The sequence below is a fragment of the Oreochromis aureus genome, linkage group 3 (genome assembly GCF_013358895.1).
Source record: "Oreochromis aureus strain Israel breed Guangdong linkage group 3, ZZ_aureus, whole genome shotgun sequence".
Lineage (NCBI taxonomy): Eukaryota > Metazoa > Chordata > Actinopteri > Cichliformes > Cichlidae > Oreochromis > Oreochromis aureus.
The window spans coordinates 125,469,833-125,494,631 of NC_052944.1; the positions used below are offsets into that span (position 1 = coordinate 125,469,833).

Here is a 24,799-nt window from a genome sequence, read left to right on the forward strand (position 1 = left end):
ATGTTTAAGTATTTTTGGCTAAATATATTCTTTCTGTTATCTTATACTATTTCTCCTAAATTCTTGTATTTTTGAGAAGTTATCATGTTTCTGGTAAGTTGCAATATTTCTGCTAAGTTCTGCTATGCTATTGTATTTCTTCCAAGTATTATGTTTCCTCTAAGATATTGCAGTTCTGCTAAGTTATTACATTTTAGCAAAGTTCCTTTGCTTCTGCAAAGTTTTTACAATTTCTGCAACTTTTCAGCTTTTTCAGCTAGTTTTTGCAGACAGCTTCAGCTTTAAAGCATCCACACTGCATTTTCGCAGGAAATGCAAATTTTTCTAGTTGTGTGGATGCCTTCAAAGGCATCCACACTATTGAGTTCCTGTTTCTCTTTATTCTTTATTCCACTATTTACTAGTTGCTTCCGTACGTTTTTTGGCACTTAACTACTCCCACAGTTTTTATCCGATTTTCACCATTCAAATCTTAAAAAATTCTGCTCTTTCTGCTCTTTCCGGCTATGACTTTTGGTGCTCATAACTTCTATACTTTTTGAGATAGTGAATTTTTTTTGCAATATTTTTTGCCCATTTCTGCCATATTATAGATGGCCTCACTGATTTTCCTTGCCGGGTTGACCTGTGTTTTAGCTCAGTGAGATGAGCATCCGTTCTCAGACTGGGAGGCCCGGGTTCAAATCCCGCTTATGGCAAAATTTCTTTCAGTTAACAGTTAAACTTTTTTAACTCAATTTCAGCTTTTTCACTCCTTTTTCAGCAAAATTTTCAGTTTTTTCACCACTTTTCAGCACAAATCCTAGCTTTTTCAGCTATTTTCAGCAAAAACATCTTTTCAGCAGAATTCTGAAAAGAGTTCTGCAGACCTCTTTTCAGCAGAATTTTCACCTCTTTTCAGCCCAAATTCTGCTTATTCACCTCTTCTGCAAAATTTTCAGCCTTTTCACCTCTTATTAGCACAAATCTCAGCTGTTTTCAGGAAAAACTCTTTTCTGCAGAAATTCTGCTGGTTCATCTCTTTTCTGCAAAATTTTCAGCCTTTCCCCTCTTATCAGCACAATTCTCAGCAGCTTCTGCTAATTTCAACAGAATTGTCAGTCTGTCCACCTCTTCTTTGTGAGAATGAGTTTGGGTCAGTGAGGAGAGTTGCTGTCTTGAACTCAGAAGGGCCAGGTTCGATTCCTACTCAGGACGACATTTTTTCTTCTTCACCACCATACAACTTTTTCCAACTTTTCATCTTTTTCATCTTTTCAGCAGACAGCTTCAGCGTTAAGGCATCCACACAGCATTTTCGCAGGAAATGCAAATTTTCTAGTCTTTACTTTATTCTGGTTGCTTCCAGTTTTTTTGGCACTTAACTACTCCCTCAGTTTTCAGCCGATTTTCTCAGTTCAAACTCTAAACTGTTCTGCTCTTTCTGCTAACGACTGCTATGACTTTTGGTGTTTATTACTATTATACTTTTTAAAATATTACACTTTTTTCCTTTAATTTGTCCCATTGAAATGAATGGAAAACTTCCACAATTCTGCTAAAACTTTCTTGGTTTTGAAACTTAACTGCTTCCTCATACTTTCACCTAGAAACTCCATTCAAACTTTAAAATGTTCTCAGATTATTGGGCTATTCCTGTGTGATTCAGCTTTTTCAGATCTTCTACGGTTTTCATTTTATACCTCTTTAAGTTTTGAGTTGCAAAATTGTGATTTTTCAGAAAATACATGCGTTGCTATGGTTGCTATGCAATTAACTCAGAGTGAGTGCTGGTCTGTTCTGAATTTTCTCTTCATGTCTGAACAACTTCTTGCTACTCGCTCAATTTCCACTCAACCTCCACAAATTATACATCAAAACGTAGGTATTTTTGCTGGCTTTCAGACAATGTTACTATCTTTATTGTGAGATTTACCGTTTTTTCGCAAATTGTCTCGAAGTGACACATGGTCTGGTTACTTCCCATTCAAAGTCTATGGGGAGGTTTTGAAATTCAGAGCTGAAATTCTGTAACGGGAGGCATTTTCAAATCGCCATATCTCTTGAACAAAGCAAAGTTAGGACATGAGGCTTGTGCCAATATATCTTCAGACACTGCTGACACTCACAGTGGAATCAGTTTTTACATTCATCTTACCGTTGAGCAATGAATTACGTTTGTTTGAGGGGTGGAAATCTGTCCTTCTCTCAGTCTTCAAACTCTGGAAATGAAGCCGTTTCTTCTCTCGTCATATCTCCGCGACGGAGGTACAAAGAGCTATGAAAATCGCAGTCGAAATACACCAAAGTCCGCTGATTCACCCAGTACAAGAATTATGCTGCTAGCCCTCCTACTTTTTGAGTTACACGACGTTTTGTAACTCCAAAAAACGGCGCTTTTTCGCCGCTCACCGCGATCTATTTTGTCTATGTTTTTGAGCCGAGCGCTCCCTTCCCAGGTGGCGCAATCAGTAATGACACGGCTCTGCACCTCAAAGGTCGTGGGTTCAATCCCACCTTGGGCCACATGTTTTTTTTTCACTACAAATTTATACACTATCACAGACCTGTAATTTATGTTGATAATTTATTACAATTCTGCAAAGTTTTATGATTTTAGCAGCTTTTCTAATATGGACCTCAGATTCTTGTCAACACCACATGGCAGAAATACATACAAGTAAACAGCCTGATGAAGCACATAGAGCCAGTACCTCTGATTGGTGAATTTGAGCAGAACCAGGTTGTTCTGCCTCTTTTCAGCAGAAATTCTGCTCATTCAACTCTTGTCAGCGCAACGTTCTGCTTCTTTGCCTCTTTTCTGCAGAAATTCTGCTGATTCATCTCTTTTCTGCAAAATCTTCAGCCTTTTCACCTTTTTCAATGCTTTCATCTTTTTCAAATCATAGAGCTCAAATCAAAATATAGTATTTGTACGATGTACAGTATTTCTGCCAAATCATAGAATTACTGCAATTTCATAGTATTTTGAGGAATCCCTTTTGTTATAGTATTACTTCTAAGTCATAGTATTTCTGCCAAATCATAGTATTTGTACTGAAACATAGTATTTCTGCCAAATCATAGTATTACAGATATTTCATAGTATTTGAGTGAAATTACAGTGTTTCTGCAAAAACATTGTATTTCTGCTACTGTATTTTCACTGTATTACGTAGTGGCTAAGTAGGAGGCTGACTGTTACTAAGTGCATCAGTGTACAAAGGTCATCTCTTGTGTTGGAGTGCCCTCTTGTGGCACCTTTTGGGTAGTGCATTAGTAAATGTGAACACTGCAAAGAAGTGGTATCAGACTGGTTTGTAGTGGAGGAATTTGTTGCCAGTTTCTTTCATCTTTAATCCGTATTCATGTTGTAATGTAGTAACTTTTGTGGCACAAATACCACAATATGGTAGAAATACTATGTTTTGGCACAAATACTTTGATTTGGTATACTTTAGCTTCTTCACCCCTTTTCAGCAAAATTGTCATTTTTTTCACCCCTTTTCAGCACAAATCCCAGCTTATCCACCTCTTCTGCAAAATTTTCAGCCTTTTCACCTCTTATTAGCACAAATCTCAGCTGTTTTCAGAAAAAACACTTTTGAGCAGAAATTCTGCTGATTCATCTCTTTTCAGCGCAACGTTCTGCTTCTTTACCTCTTTTCAGCAGAAATTCTGCTGATTCACCTCTTTTCTGCAAAATTTTCAGCCTTTTCTCCTCTTATCAGCACAACTCTTAGCAGCTTCTGCTCATTTCAGCAGAATTGTCCGTCTCTCCACCTCTTCTTTTTGAGAGTGACTTTGGCTTAGTGAGATGAGTAGCTTCCTTGAGACTAGGAGGGCCAGGTTCGAATCCTGCTCAGGGCGACATTTTTTTTTTTCACCACCATACAACTTTTTGCAACTTTTCATCTTTTTCAGCTTTTCAGCAGACAGCTTCGGCGTTAAGGCATCCACACTGCATTTTCGCAGGAAATGCAAATTTTTCTAGTTAAGTGTGCCTATGTAATGGCACACTTATTACTATTCGACAGATTTATTATTCTTATTCCTAAACTTATTATTTTTCTTCCGCCTGAAATTATGAACTTTTTCACGGCCCGCAGGTTTGAGACGACCCCCACATATGTCACAGCGAGTTTTAGGAAAATTGTGATTTTCACGGAATGTTCGCCCAACTGTCAACTGCCAAAAAACCAGAGTGTGGAGAATAATTTAAAAAATTTGTCTTTCTCATCCTGTCCCACCCAAACTGTTTGCCCTACATCAATAATTTATACATCAAAACGTAGCTATCATTGTCTTCTTTCATCCAATGTGTTTCTTATCAAGATCAGATTTACAGTTTTCTCACAAATGCCATCAAAGCGCAGTCTCCTCCCTCTCTGTCCCCCATAGACGACCATTCTAAAACTGCTTTCAATTTTCAGCTCAAACCTAACATCGAAGGGTGTCTTTACACTGTCACCACGTCAGTATAATACACTCTACAGGCATGAAAATTTAATATGTTGTAGTCTGGAAGTTCCTGCCACTCACAGTGAAAGAATTATTACGATCGGACCTACAGTTTTCTCTTGGCAAGCATTTGTTTCAGAGCTTAATTCCTGTCTGCCCATCTCTCTGTCTGACCCCAACTGCAGTGTGTATGTGTGTGTGTGTGTGTGTGTCCCATCCCCTCCTGCTGCTCACAGGAGTTACTATAGCAACAGGCCCTAACAGCTGAGTGCAGGATCAGCTGATGAGTCTCTGCTTAAAACTCAACAGTTTTTTGCTCCAGACAATACATCCTGATGTCTTTGATCCGGCAGTAGTATAGGCACACTTAAAATTTCTTCGGAAATTTTTGCTTTCTAGTTAAGTGTGCCTATGTAATGGCACACTTATTACTATTCGACAGATTTATTATTCTTATACTTATTAAGTGTGCCTATGTAATGGCACACTTATTACTATTCGACAGATTTATTATTCTTATTATTATTTTTCTTCCGCCTAAAATTATGAACTTTTTCACGGCCCGCAGCTTTGAGACGACCCCCACGTATGTTACACCGTTTCGTGTGGCTCGATCGGGAATAGGGTGCTATGACTTTTGGTAGGGATTCGTCGCACAGTTTTCCCGAAATTCCCCAAAAAAGACCCCATTTTTCCCCATTCATTTCGATTGGGAAGGGCCCGAAAAAAGGCGCCAACCCAGGCCACTTTGAAGGCCTACCGCTCGGCCATTCTTTGTCGTAGAAACGTCATTTAAACTTTAAATGGGTCACAAGATTTTGGACTTTTCTTGTCCAAATCCTCGTTGCGATACCTTTTACGGTTGTTTCACAAGAGCAGTTTAAGTTTTAGGAAAATTGGCATTTTCACGGAATGTTCGCCCCACTGTCAACTGCCAAAAAACCAGAGTGTGGAGAATAATTGAAAAAATTTGTCTTTCTCGTCCTGTCCCACCCAAACCGTTTGCCCTACATCGATAATTTATACATCAAAACGTAGCTATCGTTGTCTTCTTTCATCCAATGTGTTTCTTATCAAGATCAGATTTACGGTTTTCTCACAAATGCCTTCAAAGCGCAGCCTCCTCCCTCTCTGTCCCCCATAGACGACCATTCTAAAACTGCTCTCAATTTTCAGCTCAAACCTAACATCGAAGGGTGTCTTTACACTGTCACCACGTCAGTATAACACACTCTACAGGCATGAAAATTTAATATGTTGTAGTCTGGAAGTTCCTGCCACTCACGGTGGAAGAATTATTGCGATCGGACCTACAGTTTTCTCTTGGCAAGCATTTGTTTCAGAGCTTAATTCCTGTTTGCCCATCTCTCTGTCTGACCCCAACTGCAGAGTCTGTGTGTGTGTGTGTGTGTGTCCCATCCCCTCCTGCCACTCACAGGAGTTACTATAGCAACAGGCCCTAACAGCTGAGTGCAGGAACAGCTGATGACTCTCTGCTTAAAACTCAGCAGTTTTTTGCTCTAAATACATACATCCTGATGACTTTGGACAACCGATCCGGCAGTAGCATAGGCACACTTAAAATTTCTTCGGAAATTTTCGCTTTCTAGTTATTATTTTTTTCTTCCACCTGAAATTATGAACTTTTCACGGCCCGCAGGTTTGAGACGACCCCACATATGTCACACCGTTTCGATGCGGCTCGATCGGGAATAGGGTGCTATGACTTTTGGTAGGGATTCGTCGCACAGTTTTCCCAAAATTCCCAAAAAAAGACCCCATTTTTCCCCATTCATTTCGATTGGGAAGGGCCCGAAAAAAGGCGCCAACCCAGGCCACTTTGAAGGCCTACCGCTTGGCCATACTTTGTCGTAGAAACGTCATTTAAACTTTAAACGGGTCACAAGATTTTGGACTTTTATTGACCAAATCCTCGTTGTGATATCTTTTACGGTTGTTTCACAAGAGCAGTTTAAGTTTTAGGAAAATTGGCATTTTCACGGAATGTTCGCCCCACTGTCAACTGCCAAAAAACCAGAGTGTGGAGAATAATTGAAAAAATTTGTCTTTCTCGTCCTGTCCCACCCAAACCGTTTGCCCTACATCGATAATTTATACATCAAAACGTAGCTATCGTTGTCTTCTTTCATCCAATGTGTTTCTTATCAAGATCAGATTTACGGTTTTCTCACAAATGCCTTCAAAGCGCAGCCTCCTCCCTCTCTGTCCCCCATAGACGACCATTCTAAAACTGCTCTCAATTTTCAGCTCAAACCTAACATCGAAGGGTGTCTTTACACTGTCACCACGTCAGTATAACACACTCTACAGGCATGAAAATTTAATATGTTGTAGTCTGGAAGTTCCTGCCACTCACGGTGGAAGAATTATTGCGATCGGACCTACAGTTTTCTCTTGGCAAGCATTTGTTTCAGAGCTTAATTCCTGTTTGCCCATCTCTCTGTCTGACCCCAACTGCAGAGTCTGTGTGTGTGTGTGTGTGTGTCCCATCCCCTCCTGCCACTCACAGGAGTTACTATAGCAACAGGCCCTAACAGCTGAGTGCAGGAACAGCTGATGACTCTCTGCTTAAAACTCAGCAGTTTTTTGCTCTAAATACATACATCCTGATGACTTTGGACAACCGATCCGGCAGTAGCATAGGCACACTTAAAATTTCTTCGGAAATTTTCGCTTTCTAGTTATTATTTTTCTTCCACCTGAAATTATGAACTTTTTCACGGCCCGCAGGTTTGAGACGACCCCCACATATGTCACACCGTTTCGTGCGGCTCGATCGGGAATAGGGTGCTATGACTTTTGGTAGGGATTCGTCGCACAGTTTTCCCAAAATTCCCAAAAAAAGACCCCATTTTTCCCCATTCATTTCGATTGGGAAGGGCCCGAAAAAAGGCGCCAACCCAGGCCACTTTGAAGGCCTACCGCTTGGCCATACTTTGTCGTAGAAACGTCATTTAAACTTTAAACGGGTCACAAGATTTTGGACTTTTATTGACCAAATCCTCGTTGTGATATCTTTTACGGTTGTTTCACAAGAGCAGTTTAAGTTTTAGGAAAATTGAGTTTTTCACGGAATGTTCGCCCCACTGTCAACTGCCACAAAACCAGAGTGTGGAGAATAATTTAAAAAATTTGTCTTTCTCGTCCTGTCCCACCCAAACCGTTTACCCTACATCTATAATTTATACATCAAAACGTAGCTATCGTTGTCTTCTTTCATCCAATGTGTTTGTGATCATGATCAGATTTATGGTTTTCTCACAAATGCCATCAAAGCGCAGCCTCCTCCGTCTCTGTCCCCCATAGACGACCATTCTAAAACCGCTCTCAATTTTCAGCTCAAACCTAACATCGAAGGGTGTCTTTACACTGTCACCACGTCAGTATAATACACTCTACAGGCATGAAAATTTAATATGTTGTAGTCGGGAAGTTCCTGCCACTCACAGTGAAAGAATCTTTGCGATCGGACCTACGGTTTTCTCTTGGGAAGCATTTGTTTCAGAGCTTAATTCCTGTTTGCCCATCTCTCTGTCTGACCCCAACTGCAGTGTGTGTGTGTGTGTGTGTGTGTCCCATGCCCTCCTGCCTCTCACAGGAGTTACTATAGCAACAGGCCCTAACAGCTGAGTGCAGGAACAGCTGATGACTCTCTGCTTAAAACTCAACAGTTTTTTGCTCTAAATACATACATCCTGATGTATTTGGACAACCGATCCAGCAGTAGCATAGGCACACTTAAAATTTCTTCGGAAATTTTTGCTTTCTAGTTGTGTGGATGCCCTAAAAGGGCTTCCACACTATTGTTTTCCTGTTTCTCTTTCTTCTTTATTATTATTCCCCTAGTTGCTTCCGTACACTTTTTGGCACTTAACTACTTCCTCAGTTTTCAGCCGATTTTCACCGTTCAAACTCTAAACTGTTCTGCTCTTTCTGCTCTTTCCGGCAATGACTTTTGGTGTTTATTACTATTATACTTTTTAAAATATTACACTTTTTTCCTTTAATTTGTCCCATTGAAATGAATGGAAATCTTCAGAAATTCTGCTAAAACCTGCTTGTTTTTGAAACTTAACTACTTCCTCATGCTTTCACCTAGAAACTCCATTCAAACTTTAAAATGTTCTCAGATTATTGGGCTATTCCTGTATGATTCAGCTTTTTCAGATCTTCTACTGTTTAAATTTTATACCTCTTTAAGTTTTCAGTTGCAAAATTGTGATTTTTCAGAAAATACATGCGTTGTTATGGTTGCTATGCAATTAACTCAGAGTGGACAGTGGAAATTTCTGAATTTTCTCTTCATGTCTGAACAACTTCCTGCAACTCGCTCAATTTCCACTCCACCCCCACAAATTATACATCAAAACGTAGGTATTTTTGCTGGCTTTCAGAAATTGTCACTATTATTGTTGTGAGAGTTACAGAAGTTTGGCAAATCTCCTCAGAGCAACACAAAGTCTGTAAAGTCTCCATAGAGAGTCAATGGAGAGTTTGTTCAAAATCAGCGCTGGATTTCTCTAATGAGAGGCATTTTCAAATAGTCATATCTCCTTAATGAAACAAAGTTGAGACATGACGCTTGTGCCAATATATCTTCAGACACCCCTGATGCTCACAATTCAAGAATTTTTTTCTCACCTATTACCGTTTGGCCATGAATTACATTTGTTTGAGGGTAGGAAATTTGTGCCTTGCTCAGATCTCTTCAGATTTCAAACTCTGGAAATGAGCAACTTTTTTCTCTCGTCACATCGTTTTGGTGGATTTCAACAGAGACCTGAAAATTCCCATGACTGTTCACCAAAGCCTGCTGTTTCTTACGGTGAAAGAATCATTTTGATGCTCCATATAGATTTAGAGTTACAAAACGTTGTTTGAGGGCAGGTCAAGGCATTTTTGCTTTGCCTCTACTCAGTTACAGTGTATTACAAGTCATATATCTTCAATAATTTATATTTTATCTCTGAATTATGAAGACCTGCAGATTCCCCCATCTCTTCTGAACAAAACAGTGTCAGAATGAGCGTTCTAGCCCCTACGGTTAGGAAATTATGGCCATTTGTTCGAGGGGAGTCCTGAATGTGAGAAATACACTGAAGAAGACTCATACTTCTCTCTGTGTCTGTGTGTGTAAGGGCTGATTACAGCAGGTGCAGCCAATTTAGCTGACCTAGATATACCAAGCCCAGACTCTTAACAACCCCTGCTCCCTTTAGGCTCTGTGTATGTGCGCGTGTATCAGTATTTCTCCTATGTTAAAGTATTACTCCTCCATAATAGTATTTCTGCTAAATCAAAGTACTTCTACTACATCTTAGTACTTGTGTTCAATCATAGTAATTCTAGGTAATCATAGTATTTTTGCCAAATCATGGTATTTGTGCCAAATCATGTTTTTTTGTGTCAAATCATGACATTTCTGATATGTTATAGTATTACTAGTAGGTGGAGGTATTTCTGTTATGTTATAGTATATGTGCTGAATATAGTACATCTGCCAAATCATAGTATTTATCCGAAATCATAGTATTTATGCAAAATTGCAGTATTTCTGCTAAAAAGCAGAAATAGTACCTTTTAGCAGAAATTTCTGTCAAAAGATATTAGTTATGTTAAAACATAGTATTTCTGCTAAATCATAGTATTTGTGCCAAATCATAGTATTTGTACTAAGTCATCGTATTTTTGCCAGATCATGGTATTTTTTTGCAAAATCATGGTATTTGTGCCAAATCATGTTATTTGTGCCCAATTAAAATTTCTGTTATGTTATAGTATTACTACTAAGTCGTAGAATTTCTGTTATGTTATAGTGTATCTGCTGATCATAGTATATGTACCAAATCACAGTATTTGTGCCCAAACATAGTATTTCTGCCAAATTGTAGTATTCCTTTAATATTATAGTATTATTGCAATTTCGTAGTATTTGAGCAAAACCGTAGTATATGTGCAAAAACATACTATGTCTGCTAAATCACATATCTGTCATGTTATTGTATTACTACTAAGGCATGGTATTTCTACCAAATCATAGTATTCCTTCAAAATCATAGTATTACTGCAATTTCGTAGTATTTGAGCAAAATCGTAGTATATGTGCAACAACATACTATGTCTGCAAAATCACAGTATATTTGTTATGTTATAGTATTACTACTAAGGCATAGTACTTCTACCAAATCATAGTATTCCTTCAAAATCATAGTATTACTGCAATTTCATAGTATTTGAGCGAAATCGTATTATTCTTGCAAAAACATATTGTCTGTTCAATCACAGTATATCTGTTATGTTAAAGTATTACTACTAAGTCACAGTATTTCTGCCAATTTGTAGTATTTGTACTAAATCATAGTACTTCTGCCAAATCATAGTATTTTTTGCAAATCATAGTATTCGAACCAAAACATAGTATTTGTATGAAGTCATACTATTTCTTCTAAATCATAGTATTTCAATCAAATCTCAGTGGTTGTGCTGAAACACAGTATTATTGCCAAATCATAGTATTTGTACTGAAACATAGTATTTCTGCCAATAAGAGTATTTCTACTAAATCATAGTACTTGTGCCAAATCATAGTATTTCTGCCACATTGTGCTAGTTGTGCAAAAACATAGACTGTCTGCAAAATCATAGTATATCTATTATGTTATAGTATTACTACTAAGTCGTACACTCTCTATTTATTTATAGTATATCTGCTGAATACAGTATATGTGCCAAATGATAGTATTTATAGCAAATCATAGTATTTGTGCTAAAACATAGTATTTCTGCCACGTTACAGTATTTGTGTAAAACCAGAATGTCTGCAAAATCGTCATATATCTGTTATGTTATAGTATTACTACTAAGGCATAGTATTCCTACCAAATCATAGTATTCCTTCAAAATCATAGTATTACTGCAATTTCGTAGTATTTGAGCAAAACCGTAGTATATGTGCAAAAACATACTATGTCTGCAAAATCACATTATATCTGCTATGTTATAGTATTACTACTAAGGCATAGTATTTCTAGCAAATCATAGTATTCCTTCAAAATCATACTATTACTGCAATTTCATAGTATCTGAGCGAAATCGTACTATTTGTACTAAATCATGGTACTTGTGCCAAATCATAGTATTTTTTGCAAATCATATTATTTGAACCAAAACATTGTATTTGTACGAAGTCATAGTATTTCTTCTAAATCATAGTATTTCACCCAAATCTCAGTAGTTGTGCTAAAACCCAGTATTATTGCCAAATCGTAGTATTTGTACTGAAACATAGTATTTGTGCCAATAAGAGTATTTGTACTAAATCATAGTACTTGTGCCAAATCATAGTATTTCTGCCATATTGTGCTAGTTGTGCAAAAACACAGACTGTCTGCAACATCACAGTATATCTGTTATGTTATAGTATTACTACTAAGTCACAGTATTTCTGCCAATTCGTAGTATTTGTACTAAATCATACTACTCGTGCCAAATCATAGTATTCAAATCAAAATATAGTTTTTGTACCAAAGCATTGTATTTGTACAAAGTACAGTATTTCTGCCAAATCATAGAATTACTGCAATTTCATAGTATTTGTACTGAAACAAAGTATTTCTGCCAAATCATAGTATTACTGCTATTTCATAGTATTTGAGTGAAATTACAGTGTTTCTGCAAAAACATTCTATTTCTGCTAAATCATAGTATTTCTTTCATCTTAAAGTACTCAATTATAGTATTTGTGCCAAAGTTTAGTATTTCTGCCAAATTATATTATCTCTGCTAAATCATAGTGTCTGCCAAATCATAGTATTTGTGCCAAATTATGGGATTTTGCCATTTTGGCTAAGTAGGAGGCTGACTGTTACTAAGTGCATCAGTGTACATAGGTCATCTCTTGTGTTGGAGTGCCCTCTTGTGGCGCCTTTTGGGTAGTGCCTTAGTAAACGTGAACACTGCAAAGAACTGGTATCAGACTGGTTTGTAGTGGAGGAATTTGTTGCCAGTTTCTTTCATCTTTATTCCGTATTCATGTTGTAATGTAGTAGTACCACAATATGGCAGAAACACTATGTTTTGGCACAAATACTTTGATTTGGTATACTTTAGCTTCTTCACCCCTTTTCAGCAAAATTTTCATTTTTTTCACCCCTTTTCAGCACAAATTCCAGCTTTTTTGGCTGTTTTCAGAAAAACCAACTCTTTTCAGCAGAAACTCTGCTGATTCATCTCTTTTCAGCACAAGTTTCTGCTTCTTTGCCTCTTTTCTGCAGAAATTCTGCTGATTCACCTCTTTTCTGCAAAATTTTTCAGCCTTTTCACCTCTTATCAGCACAATTCTCAGCAGCTTCTGCTCATTTCAGCAGAAATGTCCGTCTCTCCACCTCTTCTTTGTAAGAAAGACTTTGGCTCAGGGAAATGAATAGCCTCCTTGAAACCAGGATGGCCAGGTTCGAATCCTGCTCAGGGTGGCATTTTTTTCACTACCATGCAACTTTTCATCGTTTTCAGCTTTTCAGCAGACAGCTTCAGCGTTAAGGCATCCACACAGCATTTTCGCAGGAAATGCAAATTGTGTGGATGCCTTCAAAGGCATCCACACTATTGAGTTCCTGTTTCTCTTTATTGTGTGGATGCTGGAGGCATCCACACTATTGTTTTCCTGTTTCTCTTTATTCTTTATTGTGTGGATGCTTTAAGCATCCACACTATTGAGTTCCTGTTTCTCTTTATTCTTTATTCTTTATACTTTATTCTTCTAGTTGCTTCCGTACGTTTTTCGCCGTGGATCTACTTCCACAATTTTCAGCCGATTTTCACCGTTCAAATTTTAAACTATTCTGCTATTTTTGCTAATTCCAGCTATGACTTTTGGTATTTTTTGCTATTATACTTTTTAAAATATTAAGCTTTTTTCCTTTAATTTCTCCCATTGAAATGAATGGGAAACTTCCGCAATTCTGCTAAAACTTGCTTGTTTTTGAAACTTAACTACTTTTTCCTACTTTCACGTAGAACAACCATTCAAACTTTAAAATGTTCACAAATTATTGGGCTATTCATTAATGATTCAGCTTTTTCATATCTGTTACCGTTTTCATCTTATCCCTCTTTAAGTTTTGAGTTGCAAAATTGTGATTTTTGAGAAAATACATGCGTTGTTATGGTTGCTATGCACTTGGCTTCCAGTGTGCCACTGTAGGTTTCGCAGTCTTCTCTTCATGTCCGAACAACTTCTTGCTACTTGCTCAATTTTCACTCAACTTCCACAAATTATACATCAAAACGTAGGTATTTTTGCTGGCTTTCAGAAAATGTCACCATCATTGTTGTGAGATTTATAGAATTTTGGCAAATCTCCTCAGACCAACACAAAGTCGGAAAACTCTCCATAGAGGGTCAATGGAGAGTTTGTTCAAAATCATCGCTTGATTTCTGTAATGAGAGGCATATTCGAATCGTCATATCTCCTTAACGAAGCGAAGTTAAAACATGAGGCTTGTCCCCGTATATCTTCAGACACTCCTGACGCTCACAATTCAAGAATTTTTTTCTCACCTATTACCGTTCTGAAATGAGTTAGACTTGTTTGAGGGTAGGAAATTGTCTCTCGTTCAGATTTCTTCAGATTTCAAACTCTGAAATGAACAACTTTTTCTCTTGTCATATCTTTTAATGGATTTCCACAGAGACCTGAAAATTTCCATGACTGTTCACCAAAGCCTGCTGTCTCTTACGGTGAAAGAATGATATTGATACTCCAAATAGATTTAGAGTTAGAAAGCGTTGTTTGAGGGCAGGTCAAGACAGTTTTTGCTTTGCCTCTACCCAGTTATGGTGCATTACAAGTCAGATATCTTTAATAATTCATATTTTAATGATAAATTGTCAACACTTGAAGATTCCCCCATCTCTTCTGAACAAAACGGTGTAAGAATGACCATTCTAGCCCCTACGGTTAGGAAATTATGGTCATTTGTTTGAGGGGAGTCCTCACTATGAGAAATAGACTGCAAAAATCCTGTGTCTCTCTGTGCTGCGTGCACCTGTTTTGGCGGGAAAAAGTACACAGCCTCTCTGATTGGTGGATTCAAATTCAGCAGCTCCCAGGCTGCTTGACTGAGCTAGAAACTTGCTTCTCTCTCCCTGTGTGTGTGTGTGTGTGTGTGTGTGTGTGTGTGTGAGACAGAGAGAGGGAGAGAGAGAGAGAGAGAAAGCCTTTTTATGGGATGATCTCATTGTAAGATTCAAATTCAATATATTTAGACTGGTTGACTGAATTGGATCTTGTGTGTGTGTGTGTGTGTGTGTGTGTGTGTGTGTGTGTGTGTGTGTGTGTGAGTGAGAGAGAGAGAGAGACTTTTTATGGGATAATCTCATTGTAAGATTCAAATTCAATATATTTAGACTGGTTGACTGAATTGGATCTTGTGTGTGTGTGTGTGTGTGTGTGTGTGTGTGTGTGTGAGAGAGAGAGAGAGAGAGAGAGAGAGACTTTTTATGGGATGATCTCATTGTAAGATTCAAATTCAATATATTTAGACTGGTTGACTGAATTGGATCTTGTGTGTGTGTGTGTCTGTGTGTGTGTGTGTGTTTGTGTGACAGAGAGAGAGAGAGAGAGAGAGAGAGAAAACCTTTTAATGGGATGATCTCATTGTAAGATTCAAATTCAATATATTTAGACTGGTTGACTGAATTTGATCCTGTGTGTCTCTCTGTACATGTGTGTTTCCATAGGTGTCCATATTTGTGATTGTGTGACTGTTATACTTTTTTTTGCTGAGTTTTTTTTTTCATTTAACAAGTACATTTGAAAGATCCTTAGCATGATCAGCATTTTTTCAGCTGTCCATTTTGCTTTTCCAATTTTTCTGTTTAAGTTATTACTATTGTGCTGAATCATGCTATTTCTGCTATTTTACAAGATTTGTGCTAAATATAGTATTTCTGCCAAATATAGTATTTCTGATTAATTATAGTTTTTCTACCAAATCATAGTATAGTATTTCTGCTTTTTATAGGATTTGTGCTTAATATAGTATTTTTGCTTTTTATAGGATTTGTGCTTAATACAGTATTTCTGCTAAATGTAGTATTTATGCTTAATCATACTATTTCTATGTATTTCTGCCAGGTCCCCAGGCAGCTAATCCTCTGTGAGGACTGAGACATTCAAATTTACATATCAGGGCCTGCACGGCTTCCCAGCCAGCCGATCATATCTGAGGTCTGCCGTTTCTTCTCTCGTCATATCTGAGCGACGGATGCACAAAGAGCATTGAAAATCGCAGTCAAAGTACGCCAAAGTCCACTGATTCACCCAGTACAAGAATTATGCTTCTAGTCCACCTAGTTTTTGAGTTACACGACGTTTTGTAACTCCCAAAAATGGCGTTTTTCACCTCTCGCCGCGATCTAATTCTGACTGCTCATCACCCTCTTTTCCAGGTACTCGCTCTCTTTCCCAGTGGCGCAGTTGGTAATGACATGGGTCTGCAACCCAAAGGTCGTGGGTTCAATTCCACCTTGGTCAACATGTTTTTTTCCCTACAAATTAATACACTGTCACAGACCAGTAATTCATATTCATCATTTATTACAATTCTGCAAACTTTTATGATTTTAGCAGCTTTTCTAATATGGACCTCAGATTCTTGTTAACACTCCATGGCACAAATACTGTTCCCTTTAGGCTCTGTGTATGTGTGTGTGTATCAATATTTCTCCCATTTTAAAGTATTACTCCTCCATAATTGTATTTCTGTTAAATCAAAGTACTTTTACTACACCTTAGTACTTCTGCTCAATCATAGTATTTCTGCTAAATCATAGTATTTTTGCCAAATCATGGTTTTTGTGCCAAATCAAAACATTTGTGTTATGTTATAGTATTACTACTAAGTGGAGGAATTTCTGTCATGTTACAGTATATGTGCTGATTACAGTATTTCTGCTAAATTATAGTATTTCTGTCAAATTACAGTATTTGTGCTAAAACATAGTATTAATTTAAAATTACAATATTCATAGTACATCACAGTGTTTCTGGTAAATCACAGTATTTCTGCTATGTTGTACTATTTTTCTAAATCATAGTGTTTCTGTAATGTTTAAGTATTTTTGGCTAAATATATTCTTTCTGTTATCTTAAACTATTTCTCCTAAATTCCTGTATTTTTTTGAGAAGTTATCATGTTTCTGGTAAGTTACAATATTTCTGCTAAGTTCTGCTATGCTATTGTATTTCTGCCAAGTATTATGTTTCCTCTAAGATATTGCAGTTCTGCTAAGTTATTACATTTTAGCAAAGTTCCTTTGCTTCTGCAAAGTTTTTACAATTTCTGCAACTTTTCAGCTTTTTCAGTTAGTTTTAGCAGACAGCTTCAGCTTTAAAGCAATTCAGAATTAATATGATTACAACCAATATGTATTAGAATAAAAGAAACAAATGTGCAATGAACATGTCAGGAGTCGCTGTTAAAAGTCTCATGGCAGTGGGGTTAAGAGACCTCCTGAACCTCTTGAGTCCTGCAGTGGAGTGAGATGAGCCCTGCAGCCACTGTCCTGTGAGGATGCTTAGGCGATCACCAACACCAGCTCCTTGGTGTTCAGAAGAAGACTGTTCTTATTACTGCAGTCAGTTAAATAAATCTATCATAATACAGTACATTTTAACATAATGACCTTATATTTATTTATGTCTTTTAACCATTATTTCAAATTCAAAGAATCCTGTTTGAAACATTATAGAATTAAATTTCTGCTAGTTGTTTTTGTTGCAAAAAATCTAGTATAATAATATTTAAATTTACATATATTTTTCACGTTTTCAATGCCAATTTTGTGTAATTGCGGAGTTTCCCACTACCCGTGAATGCCTCTTTCTCTTACGTCTCTGGCTGACTCCTGAATCTCCGCCCACTCTCTGCTCGATCCCTGCCGGTAAGCGCTGCTTCTCTGTCTCTCTTTTCTGAAATGAAATGTCTATAAGCTGTTTGAGTGATTTACCCAGTTGTTGTTAGTGACTTATAAAGCCAGTCGAAGTATAAGTCATGTTAAAGTAACACAATGGCTGCTTTGTTAGTGAAACGTTGTAATTTTAGTATTTAAAAGGAGTGTTTGGTATGCTAGCCCTAACAACCTAAGCGCTAACGCCTAGCCTAGCTGCTATAGGCCCAGTGTGAAATGAATATGGTTCATTTGATTGTTTAATACAGTTATTGTGTTGTATTTGGTTCATTCGGTGTGTTAGTGTTTCTGAGTCTCTTAGGGAAGCTGAAGTTAGTTCTCCTCTTCACAAATCAGTCAGTTAAAACGGCCTCATTCTTTAGGTTATAAGATAATGAGCCGCCATTTTAGAACCACTGATTAGCTGCTGAAGCAGCAGGGTCTGCAACTTCAAAGGAGCCATTTTACTGCCTCTGACTGAAAGCCGGGAGAAAAAGAGTCACGTGCCTGTGCCGGTTTGTGTTGTGGGTTAATTAACAGAAGGGAGAGAGAGAGTGAGGCTAAAACACATAATATAAGAATAATAACATCTCTTAACAAGAAGAAGGTTTTTTTTAAATTAATTAATTTTAGTTTTTTAGTTAAATTTTAAGAACTGTTTAACAAACACTTGTTTGTGCAGGTTGTTTTTTAACTATATCCTACACCTGCAGCTCTGTTTAACTTCTCACTTTGTGAAAAATTAATGAAATCTAAAAAAGGCCACCTCCAAATAAATAAAATGCAGCAGTGCACCATTAATATTATAAATATGATATGTAGATATTTAAAACAACAGCATATTAAATGATACTGTGTGCAGGTGATAATATTTTTAGGAAGCAGAATTTGAATGCAGACCAACTGAAATGTTGACGCCTACAAATATATCACCCAAGCTTTCATTTATGATTGTTCATGCTTTGAAATTGTGATGTCAGAATTTGATAACGTGTGCAGTGCTAGGTGTAGCAAATCATTGCTTATTAAATCTACTGTGTAATAGCACCAAACTAATAGAGCTATCACATAACTGAGAAAGTTGTGTGGCTTATTACAAGTGGATGAAACCACATTTTACCTTAATGAAGACAGTAATCTTTAATAAGGTGTAGAAAAAAAGAGGTGAGTTGTTTGTTGCTGTGGTAAACAAAGAAGTGTACTGAATCTTTTGGACTACACAGAGTGATGTAGTATTGACTGTGATGCTGATTTGAGTTGTCTCATTCTGTATTTTTGTGCTTTGTCTTTTGTTACACAGAGTGAAAGAGATCTTTGGTTTTGCCTTTGCTGGTAAGTAAACAGTGACTGTAACTGAAGCAGTATGAACCTGGCATTGCGTAGCACATTTGACGACTTACATACAGTAGTTTGGCTTTTTGTGATACGTTTCCATTTACTGATTGGAAAAACACAGGATTTCTGACCTGTAGCAGCAAAGCCCCACACAGGGCCTCTGACTCTCCCTGAAAATGTCCCTGAAGTTTAATACCCGATTTATGTATGATTTAAATTTTTATGGCTTAATGAATCCAAACAGTTAAATGTCAGATGTCTTTATACAGTTGTTCATTTTCTCCTTATGTTTGTGGATTTAAGTAGCAGACAAAACAATGAAAGTGTTTTAGGGGAGTCAGTATAAGTGGTTGCTCAAACACTTAAGAGCTGCACAGGTATTGATTTATATTATTTCTCAAATTCTGCTGATGTATTACATTAAAGTCAGAACATTGTAGAAGTATTTTGCCTGACTCGGTATAAGTAATAGCTTTAACAATAATAAAAAACCGAAGAGAACCAGAGGTGTGAGTGGACATTCTTAGGTAATTTACAGCCAGTGTGTCTAATTAGTTTGTTACTTATTTAGTGAATATAATGTGTTTTAAAATTAAATAGAAATGTTGCCAAAAGGGACATTGCAACATATATAAATATTCCTAGCAACGGGTACAATGAAAGGACTTTGTAGTGTAATATTTTAAGACATTTAATTTTAACCACAAACATTCTGCACCTCTGTTATTGTAACATGTCAGTATTTACATGTATTTTAGGATTTGCATATTCATATCAGACTAACCAAAACATGATGAGGTTTTCTGTTGCTTCTGATTTCAAGAATTACTTTGTATTTAATGTTTTTAACCTGAAAGGACATTAAAAGTTTTGGTTTTTCACACTTTATTAGCTCTGACCTGTTGTAGAAAATGTTGGAGCCACAAGGCTTCTGTGTAGGAAATATTTGGTGTATCCTGCACTTGTGCCAACAAATATTGGTGCCTATTCTTTGCATTTCTGTAGTAATAATGCTTTTTATTACACATGCTATAGCCATGTGAGACCCTGCAGTTCAATTATCTCTTCTTTAGACTACAGGAAACTTAAAAAAGCTTAAAGTAATTGAAGATTTTACTAGTTAATTTGTGTCACAGTAAATTGGATTGTGTGTGAAGAGGCTCAACAGTCTGAATCATCAAACAGTGATCTGATGAATTGTTTCCTTTCTCTAGACTGCTGATCTGATCGTCTCAAGTCTGGTAAGTAAAGGTTTTTCTGAGGTGCAGTGCTGGGAAATGTTTCTCATTATAGGAGATTCAGTGTAGTGCAGTGAGTGAGCACAGCTATTGGTGATCATCAAAAGTCATCAAATCAGAAAAGTCTGTGTAAACATTTCCAGACCTACAGAGGTCGGTAGGTTATTGTAGCAGCGCATATTTTTTCACATTAGAGCAGCTCATGAACAGCAGTTTAGGTACAATTAAGTCTTCAGGTAGGGCCTTGTGGATTTCTAAAGCCACAAAAGTCACTGTCTGAAAACTGCTCTTTGAATTAGTCTTTTAATTAAAGATTTTGTTGATGACTGGAAAAATCTAAAGCACAGATACAGCACTCATTTCTGTATTTTATGATTAAATGATCTACAAAGAAATTATGATCATATATATTTTTAATTAGGCCTTTAAATCGGCCATTATAAGTATGTCCTAGATTTAGTGGAGTGCTTATGGCTGTGTATTAAACATACCCCAAATGTGACTGAAATATGTAGAAACTGCTTTGTAGGAACCATCCATCTCCAAATTTCTCATTTTGCCAAAAGTCATACTGAGTAAAGTATTGTTTACTTTTATGTTAACGGATCTCAAATCCCTGTTTCTGTGTGCCCAGATATTATGATGTACTGTTGTCCCAGGTAAGTACACACAGAAACAGGGATTTGAGAACTTTGGGGATTAAGGAACATGTGATGTGGCATAGATTTTAAGCAGGTGGCCTGAAACTGTCTGCTCTAACCTCAGTGTGTGTGTTTTGTTGGACCATATGATATTGACAGTAGATTATTGTAGCAGCACATCTTGGTTTAAGTTTATAGACTCTGTTTGTTTTTATTGTGATATTGGAATGTAAAAATTTCTTTAGAATAGTTCCACCACCATTTTTGAGCATTTTCAATCAGTTCAGTCCAATAATGTACTGTGGAACTCTTCAATATGTAAAGCCCTGTGTGTACTGTATTTTTCGGATTATAAGGCGTATGCAGCTAACCAAATATTCAGATAACTCAAACTATTCAACTCATTCACAATAACTCTCAACATTTTTCAGTGGTAACACATAACAATATAGTATCTTTTTCTGTTCAGTCCTCTTCCACAAATCTATCAAATTCTTCATGGATTGATCGGTTTTGAAATCTGCTCCGTACGCATGTCTCTAAACAGATGCCAGGTCCTCATACACACACCATAATATTATGTTTAAGCACAATACGAATTACTCGGCGAGGCTCCTGACTACTGTAGCTGTAATGCTCCAACAATCCATCAAACGGTGCAGCTTTGTAGCTTTCCAAAGTCATACTAAAACATTTTGACAGATGTTTGAGTGCCGTGTAACACATAAAATTGGGTTGAGGTCAGTAAGCACAGCCAGAATTAATACATAAGGTAAACTGTTGAGTTTTGAGAAAACTAAAGAATTTTAAGTGTGACTTATAGTCCGAAAAATACTGGAAAGCCATGTTTATTGGAAATATGCCTAATTCCAGTCCCTTTTTGTCTTACAGGTGACCTGCTGCAGAAAACCCTCTCCCTCTATCGTTGACAAGCAATTAACAAGCAATTTCAGTCTGTCCTATCACTCTCCCTCTCCCTGCTCCATCTTTTTTGACAAGCCATTCTATCTTCTATCATTTCTCCGCCATGAGCTCTATCTAATTTTGACAAGCTTGAACCTGTGTTGACAAGAAATCTAAGTTTGACAAGAAATCTAAGTTTGACAAGAAACCAAGTTTTTGAAATTGAAGTTACCACAACTTCGTCGATCTGTTTTCAGAAATCTGAGAGATCTCTGCTCTCACTGCTCCTTCTTTCCTGTCGTTAAACTCTCTCATATCTACTAATTTTGCTGGAAATTGCAAGTAGAAAGTTGAATATACAGTAGTAGAATTACAGTACAGTAGATTTTACAGTACAAACTACTTACACAGCCCCACATTTATAGTTTTGACTTGGCATTACACTGATAGTTTGCCTTGCAGGTGCAATTACTTTGATAAATTATATAAAAACATTTTTAAAGGCTTATCTGTAATGAGATAATTGGTTATTTTGTAATACATACATTCGGACTGCTGTATTCACATAAATATTAAATCAGATCCGAATACATTTTTCAAGTCTGTTTCATTGGTTATAACATTTGACTACAAGTTTATACTATTATTATTTAAGGACAAACCCTTTTTTGTTACTCAGTGTAAGTATTCAGTTACAATTGTCATCTAGAGGCTGCCCTGAGAACCCAGACTTCCTGTTTCCTGACTGCTGCAGAACATCCAGCTGAAGAATCCCCGTCGCCTGTCATCTGATCACCACACCACCACAGCTCCTTATATTTGCTGTAAATTTTAAATATCTGAAAGATTTACACAAAGTCTATGTAAAAGCTAAGAGTTTTATTATAGCCTGTTGATTGATTGTTGAGATTTATTCTGCATATTACATTACAGAAGTATAGACCTATTTGTTATCCAGTCTGGTTAAAAAAAATATAAGAAGTAATAATATACAGCTTTTGAAAAAGCTACAATAAAACAGACCAAAGTGTTTTCAAAGAACTTTAAATAACTTTTATATTGAGTTTGTATTTAAGTCAGCCTTTTACATCAATTCTGATAAATCTCTGATGTAATAGAAACTTGAGGACTCATTAGTTTTTCAGTGTTTACAGGTTGGGTTTTGTTTACATTTGTGTATAAATACATATAAGGTCCAGTTTGTACTTCAATAAAATGCCAAGGAAAGGTCAAAGGTCGCAGTCCCAGAGGCTTAGATGGCAAAAGCAGAAAGAACAGGTAAATGTTTCTCAGTGCGGTGAGGAGGTAAAGGTGTCTGTTGCAACTGTTCCCAGTCCAGAAGTGCAGAGCAGCGTTCAGACAGCTGCAGTGTCTTATGCAGATGTGGTAAAGAGAGGTGTTTGCTCAGCATGTGTGCCAAATGCTAAAGTACAGCAGGTAATCCAGACTGAACCCCAGGTAACTGTGCAAACGCAGCATGATGGAGAAGCTCCAGGACCGTCTCATGTACAGGTTACAAACAGTTTAAGTCGTCCACGAGTGAGCAGCATCTGTGCATCCCGAAGCCAGGCTTCTCCTAGGTATGGAAAGTACAGGAATCAGCAATGCATGGCGAACAGTTTGGTTTTCCTGTCCTTCTTACACGAGGATGAATTTATTACCAGAGCAGATCTTAACCGTGTGTTGGACAAAGGCCATGCCGTGTATTCAGATGCCAGAAAGAGGTTTGTGAACAGCGTGTTTCTAGCCTGTGATGAGCTTCCCACAGTGGTCACCAGCCGCAGACACGAGTATCAAGTGGACATGTCTCAGTTTGCTCGTTATGGGACATTTGATGGTACAAATAACCTGCCGAGCCTTGAACAGGGACTACAGTGTTTGGCTTCAGAGGTTTGCTACGCTTTGCTAGTCATGGGAGGAACGGTGATCGCAGTTTGCAGGCTGACTTCAGGTGAATACGCATACTTTGACCCTCACCCACGTAAGTCTACAGGAATGCCATTGTCGCTAGCTGTAAGTGGTGGAACTGCAGTTATGTTAAAATTCACACGTCTTAATGACATGATTGACAGGATCAAATGCTTGTACCGAATGTTTAGCATCGCACCAACCTGCACTTATGAGCTACAGCCTGTTGAGTTTCACAGTGAAAACGCTGCTGACCAAAGAGATGCTGATCAAACAACCGAATACAAACAAACAGCTACAAGTGCTCCAGGACCAGCTTTAAATGAACCTATTCATGAATTAAACTCTCAAACATCCACTGAGCAGACACAGAAACCTGTGACCGACACTTTAACCACTGAAGTGATGTCATCCAGAGTAGATTATTTAAATGAGACAGCTTTCACTGAGATGAACCATCATCCTTCTGATTATTTAGAAAAGGAAACCTCTGCATCTTCTGTCAGAGAAACTCAGGTAATATCAGAGTGTGCTCCTCAGAATGATTCAAACATTGCCTCCTGTTCAACTAAGACAACACAGGAACTCTCAGATAAACTCCTAAAATGTAATAAACAGGAAAGGCAAAAAACGAGAAGAAGATTATTGGCCCCCAAAAAACTACCACAAAGAAAGGAAAATCAGAAAAAGAAAGAACGGAAGATGTACACTTTTGATGAAAGCTTTAAGGCTAAGAAAAGAAATTCCAGTAGAAAGTCTAATGATCCAGATCACAGAGAGAAAAAGAGAATGTACAAAAATAATCTGTATAAACTAAATGCGACATATAGAGAGAAACAGACAGAACATTTCAGAAAGATCTATGGAGAAAGAGGTGATTTTAAGGAAAAACAGAAGGAGCAAATGAGAAGGATCTATAGAGAAAGTGCTAAAATTAGAGAGAGAAAAAGAAAATGTGTCATAAGGATGTATAAAGACGATCCCATATTCAGAGAAAAGCAGAAAGAACGTATGAGGAAAACATATAGAGAATCTTATAGAGAATCTCCGTGTTCAGAGAGAAGCAGAAGGAGCGTATAAGAAGAACTTACAGAGAGTCTCCTGTATTCAAAGAAAAGCAGAAAGAGCGCGTATGAGGAAAAATGTAGAGAATCTTATAGAGAATCTCCGTGTTCAGAGAGAAGCAGAAGGAGTGTATAAGAAGAACTTACAGAACTTGTGCTGAATTTAGAGAGAAACATAAAGCTTACATGAGGTCACATGTTTACAACTTGTATAAAGAAAGTGAAGAATTTAAACATAGAAAACAATCTTATATCACTAAACGTTATGGAGAAGAGAGACAATTTCAGCAGCAACACA

General features: G+C 37.3%; 1 long non-coding RNA gene across 1 annotated transcript; it reads left to right on the forward strand.

Moving 5' to 3' along the window:
- The first annotated feature begins 18,557 nt into the window (after positions 1-18,557).
- LOC120439127 lies at positions 18,558-21,742 on the forward strand. The gene is made up of 3 exons (XR_005612397.1): positions 18,558-18,744; positions 19,962-19,988; positions 21,518-21,742. It is a non-coding gene; the product is annotated as an uncharacterized LOC120439127 (long non-coding RNA).
- The last annotated feature ends 3,057 nt before the right edge of the window (positions 21,743-24,799 follow it).